This window comes from Cornus florida, unplaced genomic scaffold (assembly GCF_030987335.1).
Source record: "Cornus florida cultivar Cherokee Brave unplaced genomic scaffold, ASM3098733v1 CherokeeBrave_3.0.0_Hap2_Chr02, whole genome shotgun sequence".
Lineage (NCBI taxonomy): Eukaryota > Viridiplantae > Streptophyta > Magnoliopsida > Cornales > Cornaceae > Cornus > Cornus florida.
In genome coordinates, this window is record NW_026775572.1 from 87,546,147 (window position 1) to 87,556,846 (window position 10,700).

The following is a 10,700-nucleotide window of genomic DNA, read 5'->3' on the forward strand; positions in this document are numbered from 1 at the left end:
AATGACCATTTTGCCCTTAGGTTCTTTTTGTCCGTTTTTGAAACGACACTTCTGCATTTGTTTCCTTTGGGTTCCGTGACCTCATTGAGGGTCACATTGGTGTCTTAGAGACGCATTATATCTCTAGAGACCGTTGTTTCACCTTTCGCTTCCGCATTTCGGATCCATTATCGGGTCATCTTTTGGTCATCACCGACGCACTGGATTTACAAAACTTGGGCCGTCACATTTTCAGGCTCCACTGATGTGAAAGTAGCTCATCGTTCTTCTACACCTCGTGCAAAAATAATAAAAACCTACAAATACTAAATAAAAATGATATAGTAATAAGCAGGGTCGAATCACTCTTAAACTAGATTCCGAACATCGATTCAAAACATCAATTAAAAGGGATGGCAAAGAATTTTTTTTAAACAATTTTTGAATGCTTGAATAATGAAAATAAAATAAAATAAATAAAAATAAGATTAAATACAATTTTTTTTTTCAAATAATGGGAAATGTCTCGAGAAATGAGAATCTACCACTACAAATCCATATAAACAAATTTCTTTTATTCTTGTCAATTTTCCTTTTATAACCAATTCACTTCATCAATCCAATTACAACTTGGAAAGATATAGGAAAATATAAAATTAAACAATACTTGCTCATATAAGAGAGAACATTTTTTTATTTAATCTGCTAAATGTTTAGTAAATAGAAGTAGGCATTCTCCAAATTACCATTAATTGGCAAACACGAAGAATCTTCCCTCTGATTTTTTTTCATAAATCGTTGGAAACCATTTTACAAAACCTTTTCAAATAAAATCTTTCAAAACTTTCTCATCAGTTATTTTCGTAAGTCATTAGAAACCATTTTAAACATCCTTTCTACCCATGAACCCAACCAATCATTAGCATATCTCAAGGAAATTAATATATAACATCATCATCACAACATGCTTTAAATCAAATACGTCAAATCATCTCATTTATTGCATGAATCAAGTAAGGCACAATCACTTCAAGAACATCAAATTGCAAATAACAACACGTTAACATATATCATGCTTTTCAACAAATACACAAAATAGAAAACTCACAAAAATCAAAGAAATTGCAATTTATACTTCCCTACCTCAAAAGATGGAATCCAAGCTCAAGATTCATATCCGAAATCCCACCAAAATGATGCACGTAGGTTTTTATTTTATTTATTTATTTTATGGGTTTTCACATAAAGCGATTTTTATATCGTTTCTTGTTCTTGAGACAGGCCTCTTGCTGAATTTATATTTTAATTTTTACAAATCCTAAGAACCTTTTTCCAATTCCAAAACATCATATAAATTTAATAACAAATCCAACACAATAAATCTGAACATTTACCATACTATTTTTTCCCCTTAAAGTGAAAGTTTTTATTAAACAAAAACAATAAAAATACATCAAGGCAAGACTAATAACTCTAAAAAACAAAATAAAGAAAAAAAAAAAAAAAGAAAAGAGAAAACAATTTTTTAGATATTCAATCTCAACGTTTTTTGGTTCTTAGATATTGATGATTTAAAGTCATTTTTTTAGTTGATTTTTTTTGGTTCTTCAATGCTTGAGTTTGAATATTAATGATTTGTTCCCTTTTTGCAATCTTTACTACTTGTCTTAGATATTGAAAATTTAGAGTCAATTTTTTACTTGAGTTTTTTTGGTTGGCTGGGCTTCTAAGAAATTATCCTCTCTTTTTTTATTTTTTCATCTGTGTTGTTTTTTTAGAGTTCTGTTGTTCTTGCCTTAATGTACTTTATTGTTTTTGTTTAATAAAAAATTTCACATTTAGGGGGAAAAAATTAGCAGAGTAAACGATCAGATTTATTGTGTTGGATTTGTTACTAAATTTATACGCTGTCATTTTTTATTTATGCCTAGTGAAAGCGTCAGATCTCTTCCTTGTGGCCATTTCATTGAGGATGCACAACCTAAAATGTATATATGATTGAAGTTTATTATTTTAGTATCTGAAGAGAATACCTTTCTGCATAATCTCGTAGTATTTAAAGGTAGACTTGTTTTTCTTGAATGTTCTGAGATAAGGTCATTTTGGACTAGTAAGCAAAAGACTGCTTTCTATTTTTAACTATCTTTCTAACAACTTTGTTGTTGATTTTATCTCTACCTTGTGTCCAAGTGTGATAGTGATTTATTGAAGAGGACTTGACTGAGACAACACAATTACAATTAAGTACTAAGAACAGCAGGATCGTATGATCTATCTGAATTCTATGGTGACATTTTAATGCTTTTAAAATGTCAAATTACTTCTTTAAATTACTTCTTCAGAATACTTGTGATAGTAAAGATGAAACATGCATTCCTATTTCACAAATATAATAAGAGATGAAAAAAAAAATAGTGAAGTGAAGTGAGAATAATAGACAACCGATATAGGTGGAAAACCTCCTCGGGGTCAAAAACCACGGAAGCCTCTTGATAGGCCTAGACCCATCCACTATGAACAAAGAGATTACAATCAGATCTGTTCAACCTATGGACTCTAGTTAACCTCCAGACACACCTAGACACCAAATCTTCAATGCCTGTTGGCCACAATTGATTGCTCCTCATAACCCAATTGCCTTACTTCAGCGCGCTCCAGAAGATCTTTTCAAGTCGTCCTCTAGTCGGTCAGTGTAACAACTACATAATCTCATTGATCCATAACAATCTCATTATGAATTGCTTCTTCACCTTGAATTGTCTTCAACCTACTCCAAGCCACTCAGTGGTATTATTTTAACTCAAGCATCTGTTCCGTCTAATTTTTCTACTCCATGCACAGTTTCGAACCAATCACTTCACTTCACTTCAAACCACTTGTTTGTTTCAATCCACCTAAATTTTTGTGTTCTGTGTGTGGCGTGTTTATTATCTGTCGATTGTGTTTTTGTAATACAAACTCTAAGAGATGAGTGGCCTATATGGAAATATTCTCACGGCCCATGTTTTAAACTGATCTAGGCCTCCTTATGTTGGCCAACAACTTGTTCTTCAAGTATTTGGTCTTTCCTTGTGGGTATAATCTGGTTTAGGGAAGTTTCTCCCCATTTTATTTCTGTTTATCTCCGATTGAACCAAGTCCTTGTTTTGGGGATCAATATTTATACATCATCAATCAAACGATGTGTGTGAGGTTTCAATCGATGTGATGCAGTTTACTTCGATCGATGTTTATTTAGGCTCGATCAATCGACACAGTTAATACTTCGATCAATCATGTTCTAGCATCCTAAGATTCAAGTTGACACTTGCTTTGATGGATCAATTACCTACTAGGACTTCGATCAATGTTTCTATACTTCGACAAACTTCACTAGAAATAATTTTCATGCAATTTTAAGGTCTATAAAGTTTTCTTTAAGTAAAATTCAAGCAAGTTTTAGAAACTTTGAATTTGTCAAAATAAGCACATATGCATATTTTAAAACTTTTGTTAGTGTATAAGCAATTGGCTAAGTCAAAACTTTGAAACACAGAATATAAAGCATATAGCATACAATTGGAAAAGTTTTCCTTGAAGACACAAGAAATACTATATGTAACTTTGTAGTGGTTCTATTTTGATCAAACAATAAATAAGTATGCAACAGTGATATCAGAAATACAAATATAAAGGAAACAGAGGAGGTGCTCAGTGTAGGAGGAGGAGAAGAAGACTAATCGTCAAGATTAAAATGGTGATAGGGCAAGAATACAGTATCTTATGACAGCTTCCCCTTTTTAGTTGTCCATTCTTTCAATAGTCTCTTTCGTGCATGGTTTCTCGCATATATTGCTCCTAGTTAGGATTACGTGGGTAATCGTGAGAGTTTAGGAGCCTGAAGAGTCTAATCCTCTTATTGAGCCTTGCTCTATGTTGCTATATCACTTCGTCATTAATCAAAGGCATTAAATGTTGCTTGGCCGCTAGTTGGTCAAGCCTGACATAGCATTAAATGTGATTTTAAGATTTGCTGTTATAATGTGTATAATCCCATCATCTTGTTAATTGGGCTTTGCTAAGAGCGAAAGCACCTCTTAACTTTCATCCACCAATCCAAGATCCTTCTAAGTTTTCCAAGATTAGATTTCTTATAGCTACGAGACCCTACCTTCGTTTCGTGCTATATACAAATCTTTGATGGCGAGCCCTCTGGGCTCCAATCCTTCAAAGTGATATTGCCGTGCATAATACCAAGGCTTGGGGTGCTCGAGAGTTGGTCCCCCGAGGCTTGTTAGGCCTCGCGCGATACCAGGGTTTGAGGTGCTCGAAGGTTAGTTCCTCGAGCCTGAATGAGCCTGGAACGATGCCAAGGCTTAAGGTGCTCGAGAGTTGGTCCCTCGAGGCTTGATGGTCCTGGAGCGATGCCAGTGCTTAAGGTGCTCGAGGGTTGGTCCCTTGAGGCTTGATGGGCCTAGAGCGATGCCAGGGCTTCGGGTGCTCGAGGGTTGGTCCCTGTGGCTACAGGTAAAGCACCGTATACATATAACTGCTTGCCACCTACGCTCCGCCATCCATAGAAAGTTGAGGAACCTAGGTAATAGTATCCCGATCAAACAGCTTACGAAGAGTATGAGCGGAACAGGGAGTCTACTGGACGCGGTTCAACTAGCGGAGACTCTTAGAACAGTTGGAGTCAGAAGTCCCCAAGTAAGCGTATTATGGGGGACCATCAAGCACATCCGGCAAGGATCAAGGGGGATCGAGTTCTTGCATAGCTCAGGTCGAAGCAAGGTGCCATCAAAAGTTCAACAGGCAGTCTCACAAGCGGCCATGAGTGTCCAAAAGTTGTCATTGTATACTCCCGTGGTTCGGAAGGCGGGGGGGAGAAGGAGGGGGACACTGGGCAAGATCTATCAGCAGCGAATTCCCCATACAAATAGAGGTGCCTATCAAAAAGATACTCCGAAGGCTTCTGGATCGAGGTCTCATTAGCCGAAGAAGACCTTGGCCAATCCACGTGGCCTGCTTGATGAATGTCAGCGATGGAGACATCGTAAATTGGTCAGCGGGCATCGCAATAAGTCCTCTGTCCTACTACAGGTGCCGCGACAACCTTTACCAAGTCCGAACGATTGTCGACCACCAGATCTGCTGGTTTGCGATATTCACCCCGGCCTACAAGCACAAATCCTCGGCGTGGAATATAATCCAAAACTACTCCAAAGACTCAAATATAGTCAATCAAGAAGGGGGTAAGACCCTTGCAAAGTTCCCCAATAGCATAGAGCTTGGGAAGCTTGGACCCGGTTAAGATCCGAACAACAAGGAGCACTCAACTACTAGTCTAGTCTAGTAGTAGTTTTTTTTCTATTAGTTGCGATGTGAACAGGCCTTCACTTATTAGGTTAGTTGAGTAGGCTTGCATTAGTTGTCTGCTATAAAATAGCTAGTTTTGGGGCTTTCGAAATCAAAAAGTCTATCCGGCTTGGCTTCGCTATCGCTCATGACTTGTATTTACGTCGGCCCAGAATGCCCCTGTAGTCTTTCTAATGCCCTCTTCCTTCATTTTCTTTTAGTTGCGTTAGCTTCCGCACCAGCAAGATAGGGCGAAGCCAAAGCAATACTAAACAAGCGAGAAAAAAGCCCTTTCTATCTTACTGGAAGTTCGCTTCTGGCGACTAGCATCTACCGCTAACGCTTGGACTTGGGCCATTCTGTAACTACCTTGAATCCATGAATGAATGAAAAGAAACCGCTTATTAAGGAATAGAAAGGAATGACAGGTTGGTTTGAGGACCCGTTGGTCAAAGGAAAGGGGAGGTCCTGATTCCGGGACGGAGCCGTATGACGCGAGAGTGTCACGTACGGTTCTTTTGAGAAGGGTGTGATACCACCACCTATCAGGCTCGACGAGCAGTCCACGGAGCTGCATCCCTACTCACCTGGTCCATGCACATCGCTCTCTCCAGGGGGTTAGCCGCCTATCCTAGATCTTCCTATTTCCAATAAGATCCCGGGCTCGATCCGGTTTAGTATCAAGGTGATTCTCTTTCTGTTCCTATATATATGGGTTCGTGCAGTATTTCCACGATATCGTTATGATCAGATCTCTAAACCCTAAGATCTCTCTCTCTTTTATTCTCCTTCTTGCATTATTGTTTACTTTAGTTTAATTTGCATCTAGTGTAATTCAACTAACCAACCACTATTTTGATCACTCGACCTACTAACCCTAATCTTGATTCCTCAACCTAGTACAACACCTCAATCCCTTAGGACGATCCCTTCTCACTCATACTACATAGTATAGGTGTTAAGCGGTTTATAAATTTAAATTATGGTGCCCACTTGACACTAATTTCCAAACTTAAAGTTTTGTACATTGTTTTGTGTGCACCCTTGGAGAGACACCATAGTTTTTGGCGCCGTTGCCAGGGATTGATTGATTGGTAACGTCGTATTTGTGGAATCAATTAGGAATTAGTACTCTTTTGATCATGTCTTTACTTTGTTTTCAATTTTTGTTACTTATTGTGTTTGTTCTTGTTTGATAAGGAGCATTGGGCTAAGAAGGTGAGCAAAGAGTATTCCAATCAAAGGAGCTAAGCAAGGAAGGAAAAAGGCTAAAATCATCAAAAATTTTTGCTAAGCTAAAAGCTAAAAATTTGGAGTTGAAGTGCTAAAGGACCTTTGTGAGCTTTTTCTTACTCAAACCCTTAGTTAAATCGTCGGCTCGCGTGAAGACTTGTAATTCAATTCTTAGATAAATCGTGAGCCCACGTGGAGGCAATTTACTTTTCTTGCATATTGTTAAAGAATGGGAGTATGGGAACACTAAATGTGGAGGAATAATATTGATTGTTGTTATTGCTTGCTGTGTTGCATTGTGCATGCATGTTCATAGATCATTGAGACCCAATCTTGTCCTTTTAAATTTTCATCTTGAATCCATTGTTCGAAACCCTAGGGGAAGAGGTAGTTCTAGTCAATCCATTTCATCAATGGAAGGACACAATAAGGACCATGTGGAGGACCTTGGTCACATAGACCAACAAGGTATCCTCCGCCCCAATGTGCATAATGATAGCATACAAGTTCCATTAGGCATGCCAAGGCCATTTGTTCACCCACCACAACAACAAGGCCAAGTTCCATTGGGAATGCCAAGGCCAATCTATGCTCCACCACCTCTCATCATTCAAGGCAATCAAGGTGCCCATGTTACACCTCCAATTGTTAATCCTCCCCTTGCTTTAAGAGATCACTATGTGCCTAATGAATATAATGCACCTACATGCATTCAATTGCCACCTTTTAAAGCACACCACTATGAAATCAAACCACAAACCATTCAAATGCTTCCTAACTATCATGGACTTCCAAGTGAAGAACCTTACAAGCATTTGGATGAGTTTCTTAAAGTATGTTCCATCGTAAAATACATGGACATGCCGGAAGAGGTCTTAAGGCGTAAACTTTTTCCATTCACCCTTAAAGACAAGGAAAAATATTTGTTTAACAATCTTAGGCCTTTTTCAATAACTTCTTGGGCAGAAATGCAACATGAGTTCTTGAAGAAGTACTATCCGGTTTCTAAGACCAATGCTATAAGAAATTCAATTAGGGAATTTTCACATGGGGATGGAGAAACATTTCATGAGGCATAGGAACGCTTTAATGAATTACTTAGGAAGTGTCCACATCATGACATGCCCAAATGGCAATTAGTTCAATATTTCTTTGAGAGCTTACCGGATAATTACAAGGGCATGGTTGATGCTTCCATGGGTGGCTCTTACATTAATAGGCATGGGGATGACGTGCGGCGTCTTTATGAGAGCATGAGTGAAAATTCTTTGCATCGTACTTTATCTTTGAAAAATGGTAGAAATTCTAGTGGTAGGAAGAGTGTTGGCTTACATCAAGTCGACCACTCCAATGAAATTGCCGCCGAGATGAAATCATTATCCCAAAGGTTTGATCAATTTTTTATCAACCAAAACTCAGCGAATCAAGTATCTTCCTTCTCTAACCATTCTCATCATGCATCTAATGAGACATGTATGACTTGTTCAAGTGTTTTACATTCTATTTCCAATTGTCCCCATGGCCATGTGCAAAGTGAACATCATGAACAAGCAAATGCTATTTTTACTAATCAAGGGAACAATCCTTATGGCAATCACTACAATCCTAGTTGGAGGAATCACCCGAATTTCTCTTGGAAAAACCAAGGGGAGGGCTCAAACCCTTCCCAAGGAGGTTTTCAAAGGAAATACATTCCACCTCTACTACAAGGTCAATGTTCCCAAGGTTTTAGATCATCATACCAATCACAAGGAAACTAATTTTCTAATTTTCATTTTCCTAATCAACCATCATATTCCCAAGGAAATGTTAGACGTCCCACTTTTGAAGAGAAAGTTTTAACCACTTTGGGCACTTTAGAGGCAAACACACAATTACTTCATTCTCACTCTCAATCTATTGCTAAGCTAGAAACTCAAGTAGGGCAAATAGCTAGTACTTTGAATGCTAGAGAGAAAGGAAAAATGCCTTTGAATGCCCCACAAAAGCAACAATATGTTGTGGAGACTCATTCCTCATCGGAAGGTCACAAAATAGAACATGTCAATGCTGTGACTACCTTGAGAAGTGGAAAGGTTGTGGACAACCAAGTGGGTATGTCTAATGAAAAGAGTGAACCGGTGCAACTAAAAGTTGACACCCGTCCCATTTTATATCATATTCCTCCTTCATTGCATGTGCATGACCATATAAATGAGAATGTGTTGAAAAGTGATTTTGAAAAGAAAGATTTGCAAAATGATTTGAAAACTTCTTGTATTGAAGAGACTTCAAAGAAAATTTATGAAAAGGTTTTTAAACCAAAAGCTCTATTTCCAGAAGCCTTAAAAGGATCCATTTCAAATGACAAGCAAAAGACCAAAGTAAATGAAATCATTGACGTGTTTAGGCAAGTGAAAGTCAATCTTCCACTTTTGGATGCAATCAAGCAAATTTCGGCTTATGCCAAATTCTTAAAAGACTTGTGCACCCAAAAGAGGAAGAACAAAAGCCAAGCATATAGAAAAGTGGTCTTAACTGAGCAAGTAAGCTCAATTTTGCAGCATAACAATCTTCCAAAGTTTAAGGACCCCAGTTCACCTACCACTTCATGTATCATTGGTGATCACATCATTAATCGGGCTCTTCTTGACTTAGGAGCAAGTGTTAATCTTCTTCCATACTCAGTATATGTCAAATTAGGCTTAGGAGACTTGAAACCGACGTCGGTAGTTTTACAACTTGCTGACCGATCAATCAGGACCACCCTTTTACCTCTCTCTATTTTCAGTTGCTATCCCATTTACACTTCATGTCCACTGTGCACTGTTATTATCCCTTTTGTTATCTGATGAGTTTATCCAAGTGCCAAATTTCAAGACCACAGTTAATCCCAAGTTTGGGGGGGCTATGCCACCCACTTTGGATACTTCTGTCCCAGCCATTCTTTGTCTTAGTTGCACTGGTATACTCTTTCCCTTTTGTTCTCTTTGCACATTGAGGACATTATGCCATTTAAGTTTGGGGGTAATAGTGCTTTGTAGTGTTTGTTTTTAAATTCAAAATTTTGAGCATGACTTGTGTATTTGAGAGATTTTCTATGATTGGTCCATACTAGCGATGATTTTGATCTTTTGAGGACTATATTGCTTAAAATTTAAAAATTGCATGACTTAAGAGTCCAACACTCCTTATATGCCTTGTTGATGCCATTTATGAGTAAATTTTTTGAAAAATTGATATCTTGCTTACACTTGCGGTCCACATCATCATGATTTTGTGATTGTTTTGAGATTCACTCTAGGATTCTACACTAGCACAGGCACACACTAGTATTCATTTGTGGGGTACATGCTTTGTTAATTATTGAATTGGTAATATCCCAATTGAGCTAGTAGTGCATTGAAAGATTTCATTCTTGATAAAGGTGGATAACAACCCCTTTTCACTAAGTAGCCGGGATTCTAGCCTCATCAAGCACTGAACTTCTCACGCCGAAAGGTGGAGGGCCCAAACTCTAGGTTAATAATTGAACTAAAAAAAAAAAAAAAAAAAAGTTGCAAAAGCAATAAAAAAAAAAAGTGAGGACTTCTCCCAAAAGGTGAGAAGTGGGAAATGATTAGATAAAGGTTGTTTTGATTTGTAGCCTAATTGATTTGAGTTTGTAAGTTCGTAGGGGTGTTTGAACGCCTAATGCCCTAAAGCCGTCTGGTTTGAGAGTCATTGACCTAACGCTCGACCTCATGGATCGCTAGAAAGCTTAATAGATCAACACATTGCACCATGCTTCCATCTTTGATGAATAAGCGCACCTAGATGAATAAAGTTTTAATAAAAGGTCCACTTTTTGTCTTGATGATCGGTACTATATTTGTGTGCTTGTTTCAGGGTAATGATGTGATTAATTCTTTAGTTGGCTAAGATAGCAACATATTTGATACCGGTCTACTTAAAAAGGATTCTAGAGTTGTTTTGATTTTCGTGATCATTTTCTTGATGTGTGGAGGACCATACTTGCTTGTTTGATATTGAAATTTTGAAAAATTGCTTAGAAATGTTTGAAACATTGCATACTTGAGATAGTTTTCTCCCATTGCTTGTTTGCAATATTGGTGCCTCTTTTGAAAGAATGAGCTTAATGTTTGTGGGTATCATTTCTGGAAACCCTCACA

At 37.8% G+C, this 10,700-nt stretch overlaps 2 pseudogenes; one reads left to right on the forward strand and one right to left on the reverse strand.

Moving 5' to 3' along the window:
• The first annotated feature begins 4,440 nt into the window (after positions 1 to 4,440).
• LOC132296510 (uncharacterized) lies at positions 4,441 to 5,509 on the forward strand (annotated as a pseudogene).
• Positions 5,510 to 7,573: 2,064 nt separating this feature from the next.
• On the reverse strand, positions 7,574 to 7,672 carry LOC132297748 (small nucleolar RNA R71; annotated as a pseudogene).
• Positions 7,673 to 10,700: the final 3,028 nt, after the last annotated feature.